This window comes from Nuphar pumila, chromosome 6 (assembly GCF_984573655.1).
Source record: "Nuphar pumila chromosome 6, dmNupPumi1.hap1.1, whole genome shotgun sequence".
NCBI classification, from domain to species: Eukaryota; Viridiplantae; Streptophyta; class Magnoliopsida; order Nymphaeales; family Nymphaeaceae; genus Nuphar; species Nuphar pumila.
In genome coordinates this window covers 35654960-35665472 of record NC_143254.1, presented here as the reverse complement: position 1 = coordinate 35665472, position 10513 = coordinate 35654960, and the positions used below count along the sequence as shown (strand labels likewise).

The 10513-nt window shown below is 37.8% G+C and overlaps 1 pseudogene; it reads right to left on the bottom strand.

Moving 5' to 3' along the window:
- Positions 1–655: 655 nt before the first annotated feature.
- On the bottom strand, positions 656–8573 carry LOC149834625 (alpha-galactosidase-like; annotated as a pseudogene).
- Positions 8574–10513: the final 1940 nt, after the last annotated feature.

The window sequence follows — 10513 nt, the reverse complement described above, 5'->3', positions numbered from 1 at the left end:
TGACAACAATTTTGAAACTAAGCTCAACAAAAGTTGGAAGAAGGAACAAAAAGTTTGAGGTTAGGAAGGACTCAGAAGAAGAGTGTTTACTTTGGATGCACATGTATTGCAAATTGAAGCTATTCTCTCTAGGAACTTCTCAAAACATTGTGAGCAAGGAGCGTGCATAGGACATGAGCTACGTTGAATCTGAGCCTGCACTGTTCAAACTCATCTCAAAAGAGCCTGGTCTAGGCTTAAGCTCCACTCATTCTTGAGAAAATCAGTTAGACCAAGTTTGACCTTGCCTCAAGCTGAGCCTGACAAGCTCAAGCTCATGGCCTCCTACAGGATATGCAGAACAGTCAGGTCGAAACCCATGACCTCCTACATAGGAAGCAGTGGTGAGTTTCACCACATCAGAGCAGTTTTTGTGGTTAACTTATCTAGTGAAGCTGCATATATGCAAATTCTGTTTTTTGATGACTCTTAATGAGCTTTAATGACCCTGGATCTGGACTCGACCTCAAGCTTATTTGCTAAGCAACCCTATAATAGGATTTATCACTTATTTGGGGATCCAATTTGCCAAAATCCCCTCTGAAGTTCACCTTTTGCTCAAAGGAAAGGTTTGCACTTATAGAGCATCCTACCAGATTTATAGAATCAATGACAATCAGAAGATAAAAGGACACAAGACTAAGAGATTCAACCTATTTTGAGGATTTGAACCATCATTGTAGCAGTTATCATACTTCAAATAGTCAGCGACCTGTGAAGTCCATAAGAAATGGGATCATGAAATTACAAACACTTGAAAATGTAAAGCTCCACTGTGATCAATAAGGATGAAACATTCAGTGAAAAGTCTAGAAGACATATTTCTGACCCACGAGGCAAATGTCCTTGCATCTTGCTCTTCATGACCAAGGGAACCAGGCATAGTTTTGCTGCAGGTACTATAACTGATAACAAAATATGTCAAGATCGAAATCAATCAAGTTAGTGACTGATCATGCAATTCACATTCTTAGACATGTAAAATAGGTACAGATCATTCCCTGCATGAGAGTATATGCCCAACTTCAACCTCTTGCTATGAACATAATCTGCAAGAGCCTTGATACCAGACAGGAAAGTCGAAGCTCGGGCAACCAGATTACCATACCCATCTCTGCTTCCCTCTGCCCAACAATCATCTGCTTTGCCATTCAAGTTATCGATGCTCTACATTCCCAATTATCAATCAACTCTACCGAATGCCTAACAACCATCTTTTGATTTCAAATTACACATATTCTGGTTAAACATATCCACATTCCAATTTAAATTAAACTTGCTACCATTGCAAATTCCGCTTAAAACTCTCAAAAGCTAAGTAGAAATGAAGTACAGTGCAATTTAGAACGAACATGCTATCGTTAAACCATTATAAAATCCTCTCTCTCTCTCTCTCAAGCTAAGGAGAAATGAAACACGGCAATTTAGAATTAACATGATATTGTTGAACTGTTCTAAATTTTACCATCAATTTTAGAACTAACATGCGCTTGTTGAACCATTGTAAATTCTATTAAAAGGGTCTCTCTCTCTCTCTCTCTCTCTCTCTCTCTCTCTATATATATATATATATATATATAGAGAGAGAGAGAGAGAGAGGAATGAAAACCTACCAAACCTACCCAATAAGAAACATTTATTGGATTTTCGGTGTTTTTTCGAAATCTTGAGCTTACATATGTGATCTATGAGCTTTTTTTTATAGGAATCAGTTCTTGGAGCACTTGATTTCGATACATCGATATGTTTTTATAAGGTTTCAAAAATCAACAGCCTACAATTTCATAAATTTTTGAGGCTCCAAATACCATTTTTTTCATCCAAAATGTATGATCCAAGTATCGATTTGTAGTAAATCAATCATGTTGAACACATATGTAAGGTCAGAATTTCAAAAAAACACTGAAAATCTGATAAATGTTTCTTATTGGGTAGGTTTGGGAGGTTTTCTATTGGGTAGGTTTTCATATATATATACATATATATATATATATATATATATATATATGATAGGGTGCTCCCAGAGCACCTACTCCCACCTAATAGAAGCTTCAAGTTTTCAAATTTTGAGTGTTTTTTTTGTATCAGACCCTATAGAAATGATCTACAATCATTATTTAGTGGAAAACAAGTTTTGGATCGTGTGATTATGACATACATGTAGGTTTTTTAAGATCTTAAAAAATCAACGGCTCACAATGTACCAAAATTTCATGAATTAGAAAAACTATTTTGATGTCCAAAAAACTTGATTCTGATCAAAACTGTGTTAAGTACATCTATGAGGTCTGATTGAGAATATTCAACCTACAATTGTGATTTCTAGTAGGTGAGAGTAGGTGCTCTTATATATATATATATATATATATATATATATATATATATATATATATATATATATATATATATATATATATATATATATATATATATATATATATATATATATATATTTCAGGATAAACTCCTAGAACTGAAAACACAAGTATTGGAAAAGGATGTCAAGGGAAGGCATACCAATATTAACGTATCGATATCCGAGTGAAGCCAAACCAGTTGAAACCAGAGCGTCGACTGTTTCCGCGTTTTATTGGCAAAACAACAAATAATAATGAGAAACCAAGTTGGCAGTTCAATTAATGCACCGAACCACATAGAGCAGAAGGCTAAAGCAAAATTACCCGTTGCTTTTACCGTCCACTCATCGATCCTACATTTAAAATGGTTCCAGCTATTCTATCTGCAGACATCATCTTCACAAGTTGCAGTGAAAAATCATCTCCCCAAATGGGTATCTTAAAAAAGGGAAAAGGGAACGTTGGGTAGGTGAAGAAACATCAGGTTTCTATGTTTTACCCCATTGGGGGTGTAGAGAAATTAAGATAACAAAAAAATATGCGGAAGCAATATAGGATCTAACAAAGGCACAATCAAATCACAACACAAGGGTTTACGTGGTTCGGTCAACACGACCAACATCCACGGGGCACGGAGAGAATAATACATTATAATGAAAGTAGAGAGTACAATGTAGAGAGTACAACGTCAAATAGCTTGCTCAAAGCTAAAGATAATAACAACAAAGAAATCACAGGAAGAAATGAATATTAGATTACCTCTCGGGTGCACAACCCGAGTCAAAACCCACATCACAACCAACACCTCTCTGTGAGGATCAATGCGTGGTGACGAACCTTCTTCCTTCCTTTTCTTCTTTCTACTCTCTCTCTCTCTTATTTCTTCTCTCTCTGCACACTGCACATAGCCACTCTACCCTTCTCCCTCCAGCACACAGCCTTTGCACCCCTATTTATAGATGGCATAGAGTCTTCTAGATATGAACCTTCTAGAAGTGAGCCTTCTAGGCTCATCCCAGAAACCGAAGGGGTTTTAACCCTTCAACTTCCTGCATTAATAGGAGTTAGGTGGCTATTCCACTTCCCCACATCATTAATGAGGGGGATAGGGCTGACCCTTCAACTTCTTTTGCATTAATGAGAAGTGGGTGGCTATTCCACTTCCCCACACCATTAATGAGGGATAAGGCTGGACCCAACAATCTCCCCCTCCAGCCCAAGGGGATACTCCAATTCAACTAATCAACTGAAGTTCATGCCGGCCAGTTGCCGACATATATTTTGTTTCTCCATCGGTAAGGCCTTAGTCAGCATATCTGCACCATTATCATTTATGGAGATCTTTGCAAGATGAAGCAAATTTTTCTCAAACACATCTCGGATCCAATGGTACCTGATATCTATATGCTTTGACTTTGAGTGAAAACTCGGATTCTTGGCGAGATGAATGACACTCTGACTGTTGCAGTACATGCCGGCCAGTTGCCGACATATATTTTGTTTCTCCATCGGTAAGGCCTTAGTCAGCATATCTGCACCATTATCATTTATGGAGATCTTTGCAAGATGAAGCAAATTTTTCTCAAACACATCTCGGATCCAATGGTACCTGATATCTATATGCTTTGACTTTGAGTGAAAACTCGGATTCTTGGCGAGATGAATGACACTCTGACTGTTGCAGTACACCAAGTACTTGTCTTGCTCAAAACCCAACTCCATCAAGAATCTTTTCATCCACAACATCTCTTTGCAAGCTTCTGTAAGAGCAATGTACTCTGCCTCAGTAGTAGACAAAGCAATACACCTTTGCAATTTTGACTGCCATGACACAGCTCCCCCTGCAAAAGTGAGTACAAAACCAGATGTGGACTTCCTCGTATCAATATCTCCAGCCATATCTGCATCTGTATAACCTGTCAAGACAGGTGATCCACCACCAAAGCTTAAACAAACTTTTGAGCTCCCTCTGAGATATCTAAAGATCCACTTTACTGTTGCTCAATGCTCTTTTCCTGGATTTGCAAGGAATCTACTAGTAACACCTACTGCATATGCGATGTTTGGTCTCGTACATACCATCGCGTACATCAAGCTTCCGACTGTTGAAGCATAAGGAACTCTCTTCATTTTTTCCTTCTCCTCGTCACTTGATGTACTCTGCTCCGAGTTCAGCTTAAAGTGACCTGCAAAAGGAGAACCAACTGGCTTTGCATTGTTCATACTGAACCTGTCCAACACCTTTTCGATGTATTTCTCGTTTGATAACCATATCTTCTTGGTTTTTCTATCACGAGAGATCTGCATGCCCAATATTTCCTTTGATGGCCCCATGTCCTTCATTGCAAAGGTCTTACTCAGTTCCTTCTTAAGCCTGTCAATTATGGACATATCTTTTCCAAGGATAAGCATATCATCAACATATAATAAGAGAATAATAAAATTCTCACCGAACCATTTTATGTAGACACAATGATCTGCAGCTGATCTATTGTATCTATTTTCAGTCATAAATGAATCAAATTTCTTGTATCACTGTCTTGGAGCTTGCTTCAGCCCATACAAGCTCTTTTTCAACCTGCATACAAATTTTTTTTTACCTTTGACTTTAAAGCCTTCTGGTTGCTTCATGTATATCTCCTCCTCCAAATCACCATGGAGGAAAGCAGTATTCACATCTAGCTATTCAATCTTCAAGTCCAGGCTAGCAGCAATACCTAGAGCAACACGAATAGAAGACATTTTAACAACAGAAGACAAAATCTCTTCAAAGTCAATACCTTGCTTTTGACCAAAGTCTTTCACAACCAATCTAGCTTTGTACTTTGGTTGAGAACATTGTTCTTGAGTCTTCAACCTGAAAACCCACTTGTTCTTCAAGGCCTTTCCGCCTTCTGGTAGTTCCACCAAATCATAAGTGTGGTTCTTCTGCAATGCATCCATCTCATCGTGCATATATATTAGTCATTACTCTTTTTGCTCACACTCTTGTGCTTTCTGGTAACTCTCTGGTTCACCTGCATCAGTAAGAATCACATACTCATGTGGAGAATACCTTCTGGAAGGTTGTGACTCTCTGGAAGATCTTCTCAGATGGGGTTCTGGAAGAGGTTGTTCTCTAACTTCTTTCTGCTCAACATGGCATGCAGGTAAATCAACATCCGCATCTGCATCATCTTCCTGCACTGTTCTTCCTTCAACTTGTGCCACTGAAAGAGTAACTGGATCTAAGTGGATAGATCCACCTGCAGAAGTCTGAATTGACACCTCTTTCTTGATATCTTCAAGTGTCTGGTCTTCAAAGAATACCACGTCTTTGGATCTGAATACATTCTGCTTCTCTGGATCCCATAGTCTGTAGCCGAATTCGGCATCACCATATCCCAGAAAAATGCATTGCCTTGTCTTATCATCAAGCTTGGACCTCTCCTCCTTGGGGATATGTTCAAATGCTCTACATCCAAATACCCTCAGGTGCTTGTAAGACACATCATTTCCTGATCGTACCCTATCTGCAACATCATTTGCTAAGGCATGAGCAGGAGACAAGTTGATCACATCAACTGTTGTCCTTAAGGCCTCGCCCCAGAATTTCTTTGGCAGCTTGGATTGTACAAGCATACACCTGATTCTTTCTGCAATTGTACGATTCAACCTTTCTGCAATTGCATTGTGTTGTGGGGTACCTGGAACTGTCAACTCATGGCGAATTCCATGAATTTTACAATATTCATGGAATGGACCTGTGTACTCGCCACCATTATCTGACCTGATGCATTTCAGTTGTTTTCTTGTTTCTCTCTCAACCATAACATGGAATTGCTTGAATACATCAAGAACCTGATCTTTGGTTTTCAGAGGGTATGCACAAACCTTCCTGAAGAAGTCATCTATAAAAGTAACAAAATAAAGTGCACCACTGAAAGTTTTCACATCAGTAAAACCATTAACAGTTTTTGTTCTCAGAGGACCACAAACATCAGTATAAACTCGCTCCAGAATGTAAGATTTTCTATGAAAGGCATTTCTAACAAAGGATACTCTATGTTGCTTACCAGCTAAGCAATGAACACATGGGTTTAGACGTGTACCTTTTAACTCTGGGAGTTGCTCCCTCTTAGCAAGAATCTGCAAGCCCTTCTCACTCATGTGGCCTAATCGACTATGCCACAAATCAATAGAAGAGTCATCAGTTGTATTCAACTGTCTCTTGCCTTGCATCTTGTAAAGAGTACAACATCTCTTTCCTCTAGCCTGAACCAATGACTCGCTGCTGAGTTTCCACTGTCCTTGGCTAAAAACACTGCCTCTACCCTCTTCATCAAGCTTTTCTACTGAAAGCAAATTCAACCTCAAGTCTGGAACATGTCTGACATCCTTGAGCACCAACATGTACCCAAGACTGGTCTGGAGATGAATATCTCTAATACCTACAATTTCTGACGTTCCTGTGTTTCCTATTCGGACAACACCAAAATTACTGGTCCTGTATGTACTGAAATATTATCTCTGTGGTGTGGCATGGTATGAGGCTCCTGTGTCTATGACTCAATCTGTATCCTAACATACACAGATACATGGATCATTAGTAGTAGACAAAATCACAAGCTCACCTTCAACTGTGGTTGTGGTATCTTCTTTGGTTTCTGATGATTCTGTCTCTTTCCCTTTTTTCTGATTTTTCTTTGGCTCTTTGCACTGATTCTGGAAGTGCCCTTTCTTTCCACAATTGTAGCAAGTGATGTCCTTCCTTGACCTGGACTTGCTTTTATATCTGCGGTCATTTTTTCTGTCCTTTGACCGACCCCTGCCTTTGGATGAACTCACCATCAATCCTTCACCAGAATCCTCATTCGGTGATAGTCTTCTCCTAATTTCATTGAAAATGAGCGTACCTGTGACCTCTTCCATATCCAATGTTTCTTTTCCATAAATTATGGTTGTCACAAGATACTCATAAGATGGTGACAATGAGGTTAGTAACAACAAAGCTTTATCCTCATCTTCAAGTTTAACATCCAGACTAAACAGACCATCAATAATCTTATTAAACACACTAAGATGGTCAAGAATGGGAGTATCATCCTTCATACGAAGACTATAAAATTGTTTCTTGAGGTGTAACTTGTTGGACAAGTTCTTGGTCATATAGAGGCTCTCTAGCCGCAACCACAATTCTGCTATTGTTCTCTCTTCCATCACGTTACATGTGACTTCATCTGATAGACACAACTCAATCACACCAGCAGCCCTCAAGTCAAGATCATCTCATTCATCATCGATCATGCTTTCTGGCTTATTCGCCTTCCCGACAACAACCTTGTGCAACCCTTGCTCTGCAAGTAGAGCTTTCACCCTTCTTTGTCATAAGAAAAAGTTTCCTTTGCCATCAAACATCTCTACCTCAAACTTAGAGCTAACTGACTTAGAAGACATGATTTTCCACGAACCTGCTATGATACCACTTGTAGAGAAATTAAGATAACAAAAAAATATGCGGAAGCAATATAGGATCTAACAAAGACACAATCAAATCACAACACAAGGGTTTACGTGGTTCGGTCAACATGACCTACATCCATGGGGCACGGAGAGAATAATCCACTATAATGAAAGTAGAGAGTACAACGTCCAATAGCTTGCCCAAAGCTAAAGATAATAACAACAAAGAAATCACAGGAAAAAATGAATACAAGATTACATCTCGGGTGCACAACCCGAGTCAAAGCCCACATCACAACCAACACCTTTCTGTGAGGATCAATGTGTGGTGACGAACCTTCTTCTTTCCTTTTCTTCTTTCTACTCTCTCTCTCTTACTTCTTCTCTCTCTGCACACTGCACACAACCACTCTACCCTTCTCCCTCCAGCACACAGCCTTTGCACCCCTATTTATAGATGGCATAGAGTCTTCTAGATATGAACCTTCTAGACCTATCCCAGAAACCGAAGGGGTTTTAACCCTTCAACTTCCTGCATTAATGAGAGTTAGGTGGCTATTTCACTTCCCCCAGATCATTAATGAGGGGGATAGGGCTGACTCTTCAACTTCTCATGCATTAATGAGAAGTGGGTGGCTATTCCACTTCCCCACACCATTAATGAGGGATAGGGCTAGACCCAACAGGGGGAGTGCGGCCAACGCCATTATGCAGCAGGAACCTTCGGTAGCCCATCATGGGCTTCCCATCTGAGATGTGGTTTTGAGCTTCTACAAAGGGGCAGTTCCGTAGTGAAACATCATTGGAGAGGACATAAACTCAGCCTCCCCTTTGGGGCAGAGACGCAACATTCAGTCGAGGAGCATGCTATTGGTCGTTGGTTGTGACCAATAAATTGTCGTATTTATAATCCACAAAAGTATAGGAATATTAGTGAGATCGTGATGGTGAGAAAAGAGTGCAGTTGGGAAAACGATTGGGAGGTTGTAATGTTGAATGTGAGACAACTATGTTGGCACTGATAGCCCGGCGTAGTAGGGTGCAGTAGAGGGACAGATTGATGGCTTGCTTCACGAGGGCTAAAGTGTGTTTTAACCAAATCCAAGTGCTGGGCTAAAAAGTTTCACATTGTCATGATCAGTGTAACCGACTTCCACAAAATATGCACGTCTCAAGTACAGGTCTATCTGTAAAACTGTTAAATTCGAAAAAAAAACATATTTATGAAAGGTTATCATTGAATTTGAAATGAATGGACCCTACTCAATTTAAATGCATGGGCCCACAGTCATGACCCATTAATGCAGGTCAACATCTCCCACTTGCCATAAGAGCCAAACAAAAATAATTTCGTGATTTATCTTCATCTATTAAGGTTTTTGCTTGCATTAAGATTTAGTAACAAGGTGTTGTACTTTGATATAGCTTGTCCATCGTAATTATATTTAATAGACATAAGAATGAAACATGTTTAGAAAATAATTCATCATATATATCTTTTGTCAAAAAGTCATAAATCATATCAAAGTTGACAAATAATGTCATTCTTATTAATTATGTCATGAATGTAATGATATTTTATTATTATATGTTTGTGTTTAGAGCTATTTACTCTACTTTTCATCAAGCTAATAGCATATTGATTGTCACAATATATTTGTATCGGTCTATTGATTATCTTCAACTTCAAATCTTTTATAAAGTGACTTATCCAGGCAATAAAAGTAGCACTCATGTTATATGCTATATATTTTGCTTCTTCTGTATGCATAGCTACACAACTTTACTTCTTGTAAGACTAAGAAACAACACCTCCTATAAAGAGAAAATATTATTTAAAGTAGATTTATTGTCATCTCTATTTTCAATAAAATCAATATTAAAATATCCAATTAGTTCTAAATTATTTATATGATAACATAACTTTTTTTAGTGTCTTTCAAATATCTAAATATTCTTTTTACAGATTACTTTGATATCAACTTACAAGAACCACAACAAGTCTAGTACATAACATAACATACATCAAACTTTTAACAACTTGAGCATAAGGGACCTTTAATTTCTTTTGTCCTTCACAAGAACAACCGTTCTTGCTCAACTTGACCCATTTAGTCACATGAGTTCTAATTGACTTACAATCATGCATTCTAAACTTTTAAAGTATATGATCAATATATCTCTCTTGACTTAGACATAAAAGTTTAGATCTCTTGTTATAAAAAAAATTTATTTCAAAAACATAGGATGACTTGCCCATGTCTTTTATTTTAAATTGAGTAATTAACCATGTCTTAGTTCTAACAATCATATCATTATCATTTTCAGTCAGAAATATATCATCAACATAAAGAAATAAAATAGCAAATTTGTTTTCACTTTTCCATAGATATACATATTGCTCAAGAGCATTGACCACATATCCAATATCACATATGTCTTTGTGAATTTTAAATACAATTTTTTGTAGTGATTTCTTAAGATCGTATAAGAATTTTTTCAACTTATACACCTTATCTTTTTTACCCTTAACGACATAGCCTTCTTGTTGTATCCTAAAAATAGTTTCTTTTATATCACTATTCAAGAATATAGTTTTGACATCCATCTAACATAGATCTAAAGCATAATATTCTATTATAGATAAAATTATCCTTATAGATGCAAACTTTGCA